This window comes from Schistocerca piceifrons, chromosome X (assembly GCF_021461385.2).
Source record: "Schistocerca piceifrons isolate TAMUIC-IGC-003096 chromosome X, iqSchPice1.1, whole genome shotgun sequence".
Lineage (NCBI taxonomy): Eukaryota > Metazoa > Arthropoda > Insecta > Orthoptera > Acrididae > Schistocerca > Schistocerca piceifrons.
Genome location: NC_060149.1, coordinates 79,295,702 through 79,308,932, shown reverse-complemented (window position 1 = coordinate 79,308,932; position 13,231 = coordinate 79,295,702).

The window sequence follows — 13,231 nt, the reverse complement described above, 5'->3', positions numbered from 1 at the left end:
AGGCCATATAGTTGCTGGATGTGAGCTTTTCTCAACAAATAAAAGTGAGATCCAGCCTTTGCAACCTGAATTTTATAAATGAACAGTATATCCTATGCTATATAAGTGAATTTCTTGTCTTGATATTCTTTCTCTCTATCACAGGCAGCAGACTGGGAAATTTGTATTGAGGTGCTATGGGACCTAACTGCTGAGGTCATCGGTCCCTAAGCATACACACTACTTAATCTAACTTATCTAATTTACACTAAGAACAAAACACACCCCTACCCGAGGGAGGATTCGAACCTCTGCTAGGAGGAGGGGAGGGGGGGGGAATGAGGGGGAGAGCTGCGTGAACTGTGACATGACCCCGTGCGGCTCACAGGCAGCAGCTTAGAGCACATGGCGGAATCGATTCTCAGTCAGGAATTTGCCTTGCAAGGATGGCACCTTGCATTCTTCAGTATTGCGCAGTGGTTTACAGGGTAAACGCTGCTTTGTTTGCGGTTCAGTCCGACCTCAAGCGACGGCGCGTGCAGGCCCGGCAGTGGCACATTACAGAAGGAGAAATACGGAAAGAGCGCGTGTTTCGACGGGAATTCCTTGGATGCTTTTGTTCGAGGATTAGCGTGACATCAGGTCTGTCAGTCGTGGCGCCCAAGCGGACACCTGCACATGACATGAATACTGCAATCGATTTCCCACCAACCACCAAATCCTTTACGTAAATAAATAAACTATATATGCTATAAATTGTTTGAATAAACAATAATCCACAAATTGCCTAAATTTTTAAGCAGTATTCCATACTTTGCAATCGATTTCCACCCAAATTCTTTAAAGTAAATAAATAAACTATATTGTCAAAATTGTTTAATTAATAATACATACACTGGAATCGATTTCTCTCCAAATGGTCGATCAACTGAGTCATTTTCCCGCCAATTTCCTGGAGGGAAAGGGGAGTGGGAGGGCTGGGGGTTTCAAGACAGTGGATTTAATTAATTGATCGATTTAATTAATTAGTCAATCAAATTTATTTCAAAAATGTGCTTTTATCGGCAAGGGGAGTTCCCTGGAGGATGGGGGAGAATGAGATGTAGGGGCAGGAGGAGGAAGGGAAAGGGTGGGGGTACAATAGGTTAAGTATGTTTCAATCGAAATGAAGGATTATCCTCAGGGGATCATAACTTGTCAATCAAAAGGATACATTATCCTCAGAAGGTCTTAATCCTCTTAGCAGAACAATAGGTTAAATACCTTCCAATCAAGAGAGAACAATAGATATGCCCCTGAATGTATACCTTCCCCTGATGTCGCCCTTGTCCCACTACTGCTGGGTTGGTGACAATGCAACAGTATTTAAAACACTCTCTTGCCTGCCTGTTTGGTCTGGTCCATGCCCAGTCGAGTCCACTCGTTCCTCCCTTTGGGGGCGCAATGCCCCTGAATTTAACTGTGGCAGCCTCCTCGTGCTGTAGCTTGTTCGAGTTTAGCGTACCCCTTAGCTGAGCTTTTGGAGAGATAAAACCTCCACCTCGCCGATGACATTGTAATTCTGTCAGAGACAGCAAGGGACTTGGAAGAGCAGTTGAACGGAATGGACAGTGTCTTGAAAGGAGGATATAAGATGAACATCATCAAAAGCAAAACGAGGATAATGGAATGTAGTCGAATTAAGTCGGGTGGGAATTAGATTAGGAAATGAGACACTTAAAGTAGTAAAGGAGTTTTGCTATTTGGGGAGCAAAATAACTGATGATGGTCGAAGTAGAGAGGATATAAAATGTAGATTGGCAATGGCAAGGAAAGCGTTTCTGAAGAAGAGAAATTTGTTAACATCGAGTATAGATTTAAGTGTCAGGAAGTCTTTTCTGAAAGTATTTGTATGGAGTGTAGCCATGTATGGAAGTGAAACGTGGACGATAACTAGTTTGGACAAGAAGAGAATAGAAGCTTTCGAAATGTGGTGCTACAGAAGAATGCTGAAGATTAGGTGGGTAGATCACATAACTAATGAGGAGGTACTGAATAGAATTGGGGAGAAGAGGAGTTTGTGGCACAACTTGACAAGAAGAAGGGACCGGTGGGTAGGACATGTTCTAAGGCATGAGGGGATCACAAATTTAGCATTGGAGGGCAGCGTGGAGAGTAAAAAATCGTAGAGGGAGACCAATAGATGAATACACTAAGCAGATTCAGAAGGATGTAGGTTTCAGTAAGTACTGGGAGATGAAGAAGCTTGCACAGGATAGAGTAGCATGTAGAGCTGCATCAAACCAGTCTCAGGACTGAAGATAACAACAACAACAAAACCTCCACAGGTGACTGGAAACAATCTTTTCTATCGAAGGTTTTCTCCTAACCCCATCAGAAGGCCCGCTACCCCCTCATTTTCCCATCCTGTCCCACTCCCACACGCGCACATTTAGAAAGTCATAACTTTTATACTTAAAGAATCTTCAGTAGCCGACCGGAGTGGCCGTGAGGTTCTAGGCGCTACAGTCTGGAGCCGAGCGACAGCAACGGGCGCAGGTTCGAATCCTGCCTCGGGCATGGATGTGTGCGATGTCCTTAGGTTAGTTAGGTTTAATTAGTTCTAAGTTCTAGGCGACTGATGACCTCAGACGTTAAGTTGCATGGTGCTCAGAGCCATTTGAACCGTCTTCAGTAGCAGGGTTATACCATCTACTTGAAATAACTCTTCCATGGCATACACTGATGAACAAAAATATTATGACCAACTGCTTAACAGCGCTTTGGTCCACCTTTGGAACACAATACAGCAGCGATTCTCCATGGCATGGACATGGCCCCATGAAAGTTTGTAAGTAGCCTGTTTAGGTTTTTATGTTGGTAACGCCACGTAGCGCTCTATATGAAAATCACTGACTGTGCTGTGTGTAGTCTGTGGCTGGTTGGCATTGTTGGAATAGTAGCTACTGTAGTGTTGGGCAGATGGATGTGAACAGCCTGTAGCGTTGCGCAGTTGGAGGTGAGCCGCCAGCAGTGGTGGATGTGGCGAGAGAGATGTGCAGAATTTTAAGAGCGGACGATCTGGACGTGTGTCCATCAGAGAGAGTAAATTTGTAAGACTCGATGTCATGAAGTGATATTGATATATATAGTCTTTTGAACATTATTAAGGTAAATACATTGTTTGTTCTCTATCAAAATCTTTCATTTGCTAACTATGCCTATCAGTAGTTAGTGCCTTCAGTAGTTAGAATCTTTTATTTATTTAGCTGGCAGTATTGGCACTCGTTGTATTGCAGTAGTTCGAGTAACGAAGATTTTTGTGAGGTAAGTGACTCATGAAAGCTATAGGTTATTGTTGGTCAGGGCCATTCTTTTGTAGGGATTTTTGAAAGTAAGATTGTGTTGCGCTAAAAATATTGTGTGTCAGTACCAGCACAGTAATTCATTAATTTTTCTAAGGGAACGTATCATATATCGACCCTTAGCTTAGGATACCTCACTGAAATCTTCTATTTTTTCTTGTAATGTGTGTAATTAGTGTAGCTATTGTTTATTGCTAGCGCGTAATTATAGAGAGAATTTCCTTTGTAGTTGTAGTTTTTCATTGTTGTACAGTAAAACAGTTGTGGCATGCATGTAGATTTGCACCAAGTATTTCGCAGCTGCGCCTGCAATTAACGAGATATTATTTTCAGTGCTATACTAATGTGTTTTCATGTTTTTGCTCTTCAAATTGTTCTTTTCTTGTTATCATGTGAAATATGTGATAATTATGGCTTGTGAAAAACGTAACACTAGGCTCTAAAGTAAATTAAGAAATGACAGTGAAGACGAGAGTAGTATGTTAGCGCCACCGTGTAATGAATTAACAAATATTTAGAATAGTAATTTGGTAACTGTGCATAGGGAAATGGACCAGGCAATAAATAATGGTGTAGACAGTGAAACAATTAGTGAACAGGGAAGCATTGTCGATCGATCGGTCGGCAACAGCTCACCTCAGGAATCCGAAATGACAAGACAAAATTTTGCAAATACCGTAAATCAGGTTTTGCGTCCTCACCTTTTTCTCAAATAAGTCAAGACACATTTTCTGCTTTTCAAAATGTGAATATTGCCGGTTCAAATGCACTGCCGAATAGCACTGAGGAACATGTTTCAGACACCAGTGAATTGTTATTACAGTTAATGCTGCGAGGTGCCGGGGCTAGCAGTGTATTTAACACTAAATTCTTCTCGAATCTTCATATGGAAATGATGCTCTAAGCCCCCCCCTTTTCTAACTCCAACTTTTGCTGTTGCACATGGATTAAGAAGAAACGCGAACTGACTGTAATCGACCCTGCAAGTGGAGTAGAAAAGAGTTTGGCACCTGCAATTATTTAATTGGATAGAAATTAAGGAAAGTTTCATTAACGTACTGAGGAATGAAAGGGTTACTCTACCAATTAACAGAATGAAAGTTCTGTCCAAAATAACAATTTGATTTATTATGACTAAACTCAAAATAATAAACAAAACACACAAAACATTTACAATACATCAAATTGGATACTCAAATAAATGCTGTGAAGGTGAAGTTGTCCCTAAACTAGATTGTGACATTTATGACCAAGTGGTATGTGGAGCCAATTCCTTGCAACTCAAATCTTAAGAGAAACACCCAGCCAACCCAACATTAATTGCTGCTACAGTAGTGATAACTCAGACAATGAACACCCAAGACAGAACAAAGTTAGAAAAGACGAACAGGCGCGCTCTGCTGAGCTCTGATTATCACCTAGCAAAATTGCCTGCTTCGCCGGTGCTGCGGATGTAGATTACCAAGCTGTCTTCTTAACTGCAAGGACACGATCTGGCATACCGGAGGCGATGACTGGTTGCTTCGACATCCCGTCGTGGTGATGATAATGTCGTGAGTATAGCTCGAAACAAATTCTCCTGGTCTGGTTGTTCCAGACTAAAGACTTCCTAGCAACACAAATACGCCTCTGAGGCAGACGAAGAAGGCCCGCCATACAATCACTGACGGTACAGTGATTGATTTTAACAAGCGAAGTCACACAGTAACTCCGATACAGTCAACTTTAGCCAAAACTGCCCAAGACAGACAACATAGGCTGCTTGTACGCAGAACAGTTGCCAACTGTACTCGGAAAGTTACGTTGAAGTCGAAACTTCAGCAACTTCGTTAAACAGTTACAATCAAATAAAAGTATATTAGACAGTCAACGGAAGGCAGGCTGTCCAGAGCAGCGAGAGCTCAGCCTTGTAACCTACTCCAACCGAAAGGCGCGAGCTGACTCTCTCAAGAGCACCCATACAAACTGAACACAGAACGTTCCCGCCCCCACGACAGTGGCCGTGGTTAAACGTTCCAATCAGCAACTCGAAAACCGGCGGAAAATTCCACTCTATTGCCAAAGCACTACCTTTCCGTCAATGGAGATTCTGGGCGCCAATGCCCTTAGCAAGCCAATCACAGTTACGATTTTGCAGAAAACGCGGGAATTTGCCCGGCAAGACTGCCTTGGAACACAAGTCTTTCCCACGCCTCGCCGGTAGCCCGCCAGAAACGGTTTTCACTAAGTTTCTGCGAAGTAACAGAATCTGTAGCCCAGCCGCTCCGTCAGGCCCCAGTGAGCGTGTCGCCGCCGCTCTTATGACAATGTCGGCATCTGGAAAGCATTCACTCGACTCCCTCACACCCGTCGGCTTAACCCTTTCAAGATCAGGAGAGCCCGCCTGTCACCGGACCACCGAGGTGACGAGAGATGCTGCGTGGGAAGTCCGCGTGTGAAGGAATAGCGACTTTTCACCACACGCAATTAGAGAGGAAGATCGAATTACTCAGAGAAATATGAGAGGGGGCTCATGCCACCTCTCAATGTAACAAATGGGACAAAGGCTACAAAAGTTAGACGCAACACTTGAAAAAAATCAGAAACAAATGGGACAAAATCTTTGAAAGTTAGACACAATGGAACAAAATCTTCGAAAGTTAGACGCAATGGAACAATTTTGGTAAACATTTTTGGAATGCAGTGATCAATAAATTGTTATATTTAGATTAAAGTTCAGTCTTGATCACGTTATGTCTGTTTTAATGAGTAACCGGTTTCGGTTTTTTCTATAAAACCATCATCAGACCCATTGGTCCCTTGGGTTGGTAGGTGGAGCTCTCCTTGCTGCAGTTGACTGCACAGCAGCAAGGAGAGCTCCACCTACCAACCCAAGGGACCAATGGGTCTGATGATGGTTTTATAGAAAAAACCGAAACCGGTTACTCATTAAAACAGACATAACGTGATCAAGACCGAACTTTAATCTAAATATAGCAATGGAACAAAATCAAAAACAGTCACAGCAACAAATGGAACAAAATCAGAAACAAATTAAAGAAAGACTTCAACAAACACGTGAAGATTTAACTACTGAGTTACATAACATCGAATCGAAATGTCAAAAAGTCTGTAATGACGTAAAAACACAAATTTGTGAGCATTTTCAACCTATTTTTTCGCGGTATGAAAATGCATTACAGAATCACGAAACAACCATAAAAGAACTGCAAACTATTGTTCATGAAAATCACGAGACCTTGTGGGCTAAAATTGACTCAGTTGCATCGACCGATTCGGTTACGCTACTTGCAAAAACTCAGGAAAACTTCAAGGATACAGTAGATACTCTGAAAATTGGTTCAGAAAGACACATGGAGGAAATTATTTCATTATCTTAGAAAGTAGTCGAACTTTCGGATCAGTTAAATAATTTATCTACGAAGGTAGACGATACTCTGAATGACACAAGACCGGTAGACTTTAATGACACAGAAGAGTATGAACAAATTAGAAAATTCAAACAAAATCAGAATAAAATCAATACACAGTACAAAAGAGAAATCTGGGAAGTACAAGATCAGTTGACACAGGTAAGACAAAAAATTACATATTTCAGAGGACACTCGCGCTCCAATACGGGAAGAGGGACATAGAAATACAGAACAGCCACAAAATAGGGCACTTCGGAAATTATGAAAGGATTTGGCAAGATACACCGAATTTTGAGATGGAACCGCCGAAACGACGTAACAATGACCGACATGCGACTCGCCGACATGATAATTTTGACAACGACATTCATCCACAAGCGTGGCTTCATCAATTCTCTCATTGTTTTCCTCCCAACTGGTGATTAGAGCACAGATTAGAATTTATGTGTGGCTATTTAGAGAATGAACCATCTGTAAGAATGCGATCGGTCATTCACGATTGTCACAGTGAAGGAGAATTTTACCATGCCTTCCTCTCAGCATACTGGTCTCAAGCTACAATAGACCGAGTAAAACATAGCATCATAATGATGAAGCATTTCGAACATTCTGAATTTTCCGGTCTTGTAAAATATTTTGAAGACATGTTGCATAAGAATCAGTATCTGTCAAACCCATACAGCCCCTCAGAACTCATCGGCATTTGCTTAATCAAATTGCCTGAACATTTACGACATACTATTTTGGCAGGACGTTCAAAGACGACATTGAAACTTTTCAGTGACTGTTACAAGAATTGGAAATTGACACTGACAATCGCGGAACGCGAAAACAGGAAGACAACAGTTACAGGTCACATCGTTCACAATCCCGTGATGACAGAAATAATAACTGCACACGACAAGGCTATTCATGCAACGCAAATCGTGACCAAAACAGACACCAACCGTATGACAACCGTTGGTATAATAATAGTTACAGAGAAAGATCGCATTTCCGTAGTAATGAATATGACAGAGATAACCATAGAAACAGACAATATGGGAACCAAAACAATTATTACCAAGGGAGACAGAATAACTTCAGATGCAACAGTTCAGCGCGCAGTTACGATTCAGGGAGAAATTCTCCACCACGTGACCAACAAGAAAGAAACAATGGAATCTACCGACATGACGACAGACGATATAATCGTAACAACAGACCTGAATTTCATCAGAATTGGCGGGATTCAAACAGGGCAGGGCCCTCTCGACATGGTGAATTTGTAGAAGTTAGGTCTCCTAATCCTAATAACGATGCGCGCCAACAAAGAGACAGACAATGACTCGCACCGCAGGCAGCCACGTGCGCCAGCTGGCTCAGAGAAAAATAGCATAGACACTAACCTTGACAAAAATTTTAGCATTACTTACTGACGTATACAACATGATAATTGCTTTGAAGTTGAAACTCTGCACACTAGAAAGGGTAAAAGATTGCACCACATTTCACATGTAAAACCGTTTATTGAGAGATAATCTGTTTTTTAACTTAGTCTTTACTATAAAATTTTTCACTTCACATTACTAGTACTTTTTGTCACACTTAGAAACTGTTAAGATGCAACCATGTTTTAAAGTAAACTATCCAGTCAAGAACCCAGGGAACTTATTTAGACAAGTAATTACAAGTGCATTGTTATAGTGAACAGAGGACACAGTGTTATTGTGTGTACATTCTTGCTTGTTAGTTGCATGATTACGTAACGACTATAAGGCTCACATACTTAGAACATATACCGGTACTGCTAATGAGATTTTAATGCAACTTTTTGGTTTACTTGAAAATACATTCTAGATTTAAAGTACTTTCTGAGAGATACCAGATGACACAGTGGTTAGTTTATTTGACAGCTACACGATTATATCACGACGCTACTAATGTGTGACACAATTTACATTGTTGCTTTTGCGGTGTATCTGTTTTATCTCTGCACAGTTTTTCTGATTTCTTCTGGAAAGGAAAACATGTTTCAGTAGTAACTTTTGTGGTATAGCTACAATGAGACAGCCTTTTTCGTAGCACAACAATACATTACAGTATAGTACTTTCTTAATCACGGTACTGTACGTAATAACTACGATATCTATACGCATAGCATTTCACTTTTGTTTATTACGAGGGAAGTACACTGATTTCTACAGAACTTTGCTTATGGAGGACGATAATTACGACATTTGGCACATTTTTACCGTTAAGTAATGACACAGATTATCTTACAACAAGACGCACAGTTTAGCGCTGCTGTACACGTATTTGAGTGATTAATTTTGTACTTAAACATTTATTTTTAAAGATTTTTGAATCACAAAGACACATAGAAAGTTTTCGGTGATACATTTCATTCGACTGCTGTAATCTGTAATACCTGAGGGTATAATTACATTAATCCTCAGGGAGGTACACGCCTACTTTGTGTACTAAGTGTGTAGCGAGTGCTAGGAGCCCTAGTTAATACGGTATTTGCGTATACAACTTTACACATCGGTACCATATTTCTCTAACACATAAATTACACAGCTATCTGATCTTTTAACTGAGAGAGACAAACATTTTTTTTACTACATCAGTGACAGATGTTTTCGCAATTACACAGTTGGGTAACTTCACACTTATGAAATTGTATTTTGTCTCTACTTTGGGAACTGTTCATATTTTTTTCGGAACCATTGTGATACTATGAGAACTTTAAATGATGTATTTGGTATGGGATCATGATTTTTAAAGTACGTTTGAGGTAAATGACACTATTGAAATGAGCAGAGAACTTTGTTTTTTAGGTTTTGAAATTATTGAAAGAAACTGCGACAATTTTGAGATGTGATTGATCAGTTATGAAGTTATTATTACGACGACGATGTGTATTATGCTGTTGGGTATGTTTATGAACAATAAGCTGATGCTATATGAGGAATTTGATTGTTGTTGTTGTGGTCTTCAGTCCTGAGACTGGTTTGATGCAGCTCTCCATGCTACTCTATCCTGTGCAAGCTTTTTCATCTCCCAGTACCTACTGCAACCTACATCCTTCTGAATCTGCTTAGTGTATTCATCTCTTGGTCTCCCTCTACGATTTTTACCCTCCACGCTGCCCTCCAATACTAAATTGGTGATCCCTTGATGCCTCAGAACTTGTCCTACCAACCGATCCCTTCTTCTGGTCAAGTTGTGCCACAAACTTCTCTTCTCCCCAATCCTATTCAATACTTCCTCATTAGTTATGTGATCTACGCATCTAATCTTCAGCATTCTTCTGTAGCACCACATTTCGAAAGCTTCTATTCTCTTCTTGTCCAAACTATTTATCGTCCATGTTTCACTTCCATACATGGCTACACTCCATACGAATACTTTCAGAAATGACTTCCTGACACTTAAATCTATACTCGATGTTAACAAATTTCTCTTCTTCAGAAACGCTTTCCTTGCCATTGCCAGTCTACATTTTATATCCTCTCTACTTCGACCATCATCAGTTATTTTGCTCCCCAAATAGCAAAACTCCTTTACTACTTTAAGTGCCTCATTTCCTAATCTAATTCCCTCAGCATCACCCGACTTAATTAGACTACATTCCATTATCCTTGTTTTGCTTTTGTTGATGTTCATCTTATATCCTCCTTTCAAGACACTGTCCATTCCATTCAACTGCTCTTCCAAGTCCTTTGCTGTCTCTGATAGAATTACAATGTCATCGGCGAACCTCAAAGTTTTTATTTCTTCTCCATGAATTTTAATACCTACTCCGAATTTTTCTTTTGTTTCCTTTACTGCTTGCTCAATATACAGATTGAACAACATCAGGGAGAGGCTACAACCCTGTCTTACTCCCTTCCCAACCACTGCTTCCCTTTCATATCCCTCGACTCTTATAACTGCCATCTGGTTTCTGTCCAAATTGTAAATAGCCTTTCGCTCCCTGTATTTTACCCCTGCCACCTTTAGAATTTGAAAGAGAGTATTCCAGTCAACATTGTCAAAAGCTTTCTCTAAGTTTACAAATGCTAGAAACGTAGGTTTGCCTTTCCTTAATCTTTCTTCTAAGATAAGTCGTAAGGTCAGTATTGCCTCACGTGTTCCAGTGTTTCTACGGAATCCAAACTGATCTTCCCCGAGGTTGGCTTCTACTAGTTTTTCCATTTGTCTGTAAATAATTCGTGTTAGTATTTTGCAGCTGTGACTTATTAAACTGACAGTTCGGTAATTTTCACATCTGTCAACACCTGCTTTCTTTGGGATTGGAATTATTATATTCTTCTTGAAGTCTGAGGGTATTTCGCCTGTTTCATACATATTGCTCACCAGATGGTAGAGTTTTGTCAGGACTGGCTCTCCCAAGGCCGTCAGTAGTTCCAATGGAATGTTCTCTACTCCGGGGGCCTTGTTTCGACTCAGGTCTTTCAGTGCTCTGTCAAACTCTTCACGCAGTATCATATCTCCCATTTCATCTTCATCTACATCCTCTTCCATTTCCATAATATTGTCTTCAAGTACATCGGCCTTGTATAGATCCTCTATATACTCCTTCCACCTTTCTGCTTTCCCTTCTTTGCTTAGAACTGGGTTTCCATCTGAGGAATTTGATTATGCTACATATTTAGTATGATGAAATATTGAAGAAATGTCTCTGGTTTGTGAAAAAGGATGTTGGAAACCAAGAATCGTACTTTAAGAGATATGAAACGTGTGTACTTGCGTGAATGTATCACAACACTGCTATTCATGAGATTTCGTTTCTACACATTTCTACCGTAATTTTTTGACCTGTGAAATTTTATTGGTATCAAACTAGCGGAAACCGTTGTCGTAAATATTTCGGGAATAAAGCTAAGTGACCTAGACGTAATGTGTTGTGGAAGCCCAGCGGTGTCAGTCGCCTGGACAAAAAGACATTAGGTGAAAAAAACGAGGCCATTAACCTCTCTATTGACATTTCTTTGTAGAAAGCATTTCAAATAAGACACGCTCATACTTGAAACATATTATTACAGTTCTGAGATACTTTCTGATATTTACTGAAATGCCTAATGAAATGATGAGATATACTTTATGTCAATACACCCGATTGCGATTACTGTCTTTCTACTTGAGAGATTTTTTTACTGTCTAATGAAATGCCATACGGCTAGTGAATGATGTTTCATGCTTTGCTTTGTCTATATATTTGCCTATTTTGTTTAATATCTAGTTTCTAGCTACACTGCAGCATTGGTTAAAATAAAATTTAATAGATATACTAATGTAAATATTTTCTGTCTACAGATCCATTAAACAATAATTTTATGATCTACCTTCTTAAAAAAAAGGGGGGGAACACAAATAGACATTTCCCTTCACAGGAATTGCATAAATAATTTTTAAGGATTTGGTAACTTGTCTGCTAGAGTAAGTTATCGTGATGCATCACTCTAGTGGTAAGATGTGACACAGGTATTAGACATGGCCATCTTTACTGTAATATTTTTTCTGCTTGAGCTTTGTCATGTTTAGGTATAAGTTATAGCATTTGCTGCTGCTGTTTGCCAGGCGTAGTGCAACTGAATTTTACTTTGTATTACTCTGTTAAATCAGTTTTACTACTGATTTATATTTCTTGTTGCTTCACATTGGCTCATATTAGTTGTAATGTTGCATTTGCTCTGCTAATTTACATTTACTGCTGCTAGCTTTGCCAATTTGCATTTTTTTGGCATTGCTGTTTGTGTTAATTGTTTTGTATGCTGTATTGCCTCGTTCCTTAGTATATATATCTGAGCTCAGTAGATTTAAGTTAGCTTAAGAGTGGGTAGACTATATAAGAAACTAACTATGAAGAATAGGGAAAGAGTGCATTGAGAAGTTATATGAAAAAGATTTGGGCAAAAATGAGTATTATACAATGAGAAATATTTCTTTTGAAAGAGGATATGAACAAAACAGTAGGGTTTAAGGACAACAGGCTTAGATAGGATCTTTTTTGCAGGAGCAAATGTTGAAGTAAGAGGGAAGATCTATTGCATGAAGTTTTGGATTAGACTGCTACCAGACGTCTCACTGAAAACAAACCCTGCCCTTTCCTTTTGTGTTATTCCGCTACGTGTTTGTGTACCCTTGTTTATTTGCGTTCTTCCTGTCTTTATTTCCTGTCTTTATATATGTTTATCTGATAAGAGATATGTTGTAGAATTTTTCTAGTACTATGTTATTTGCTTTGTAAAGATGTTTAGGCATTATTAATTCTGTTCTGTTCAATGCTCATGTATGAAATTAATGTTTCAAAAACTATTCTCATTATTTTAGTTATTTACTTATAATTCCTGTAACACTGATGTATCTGTTTATTTCTGTTCTTTTGTAAAGCCTGTACTACTACAAATGTTATCTGTATTGTTATGATCTATAATGATGTATTTTGTACCTTTGTAATTGTATTCTTCTGTTGTAAATTTATAATTGTATAGACACCAGTTTCAT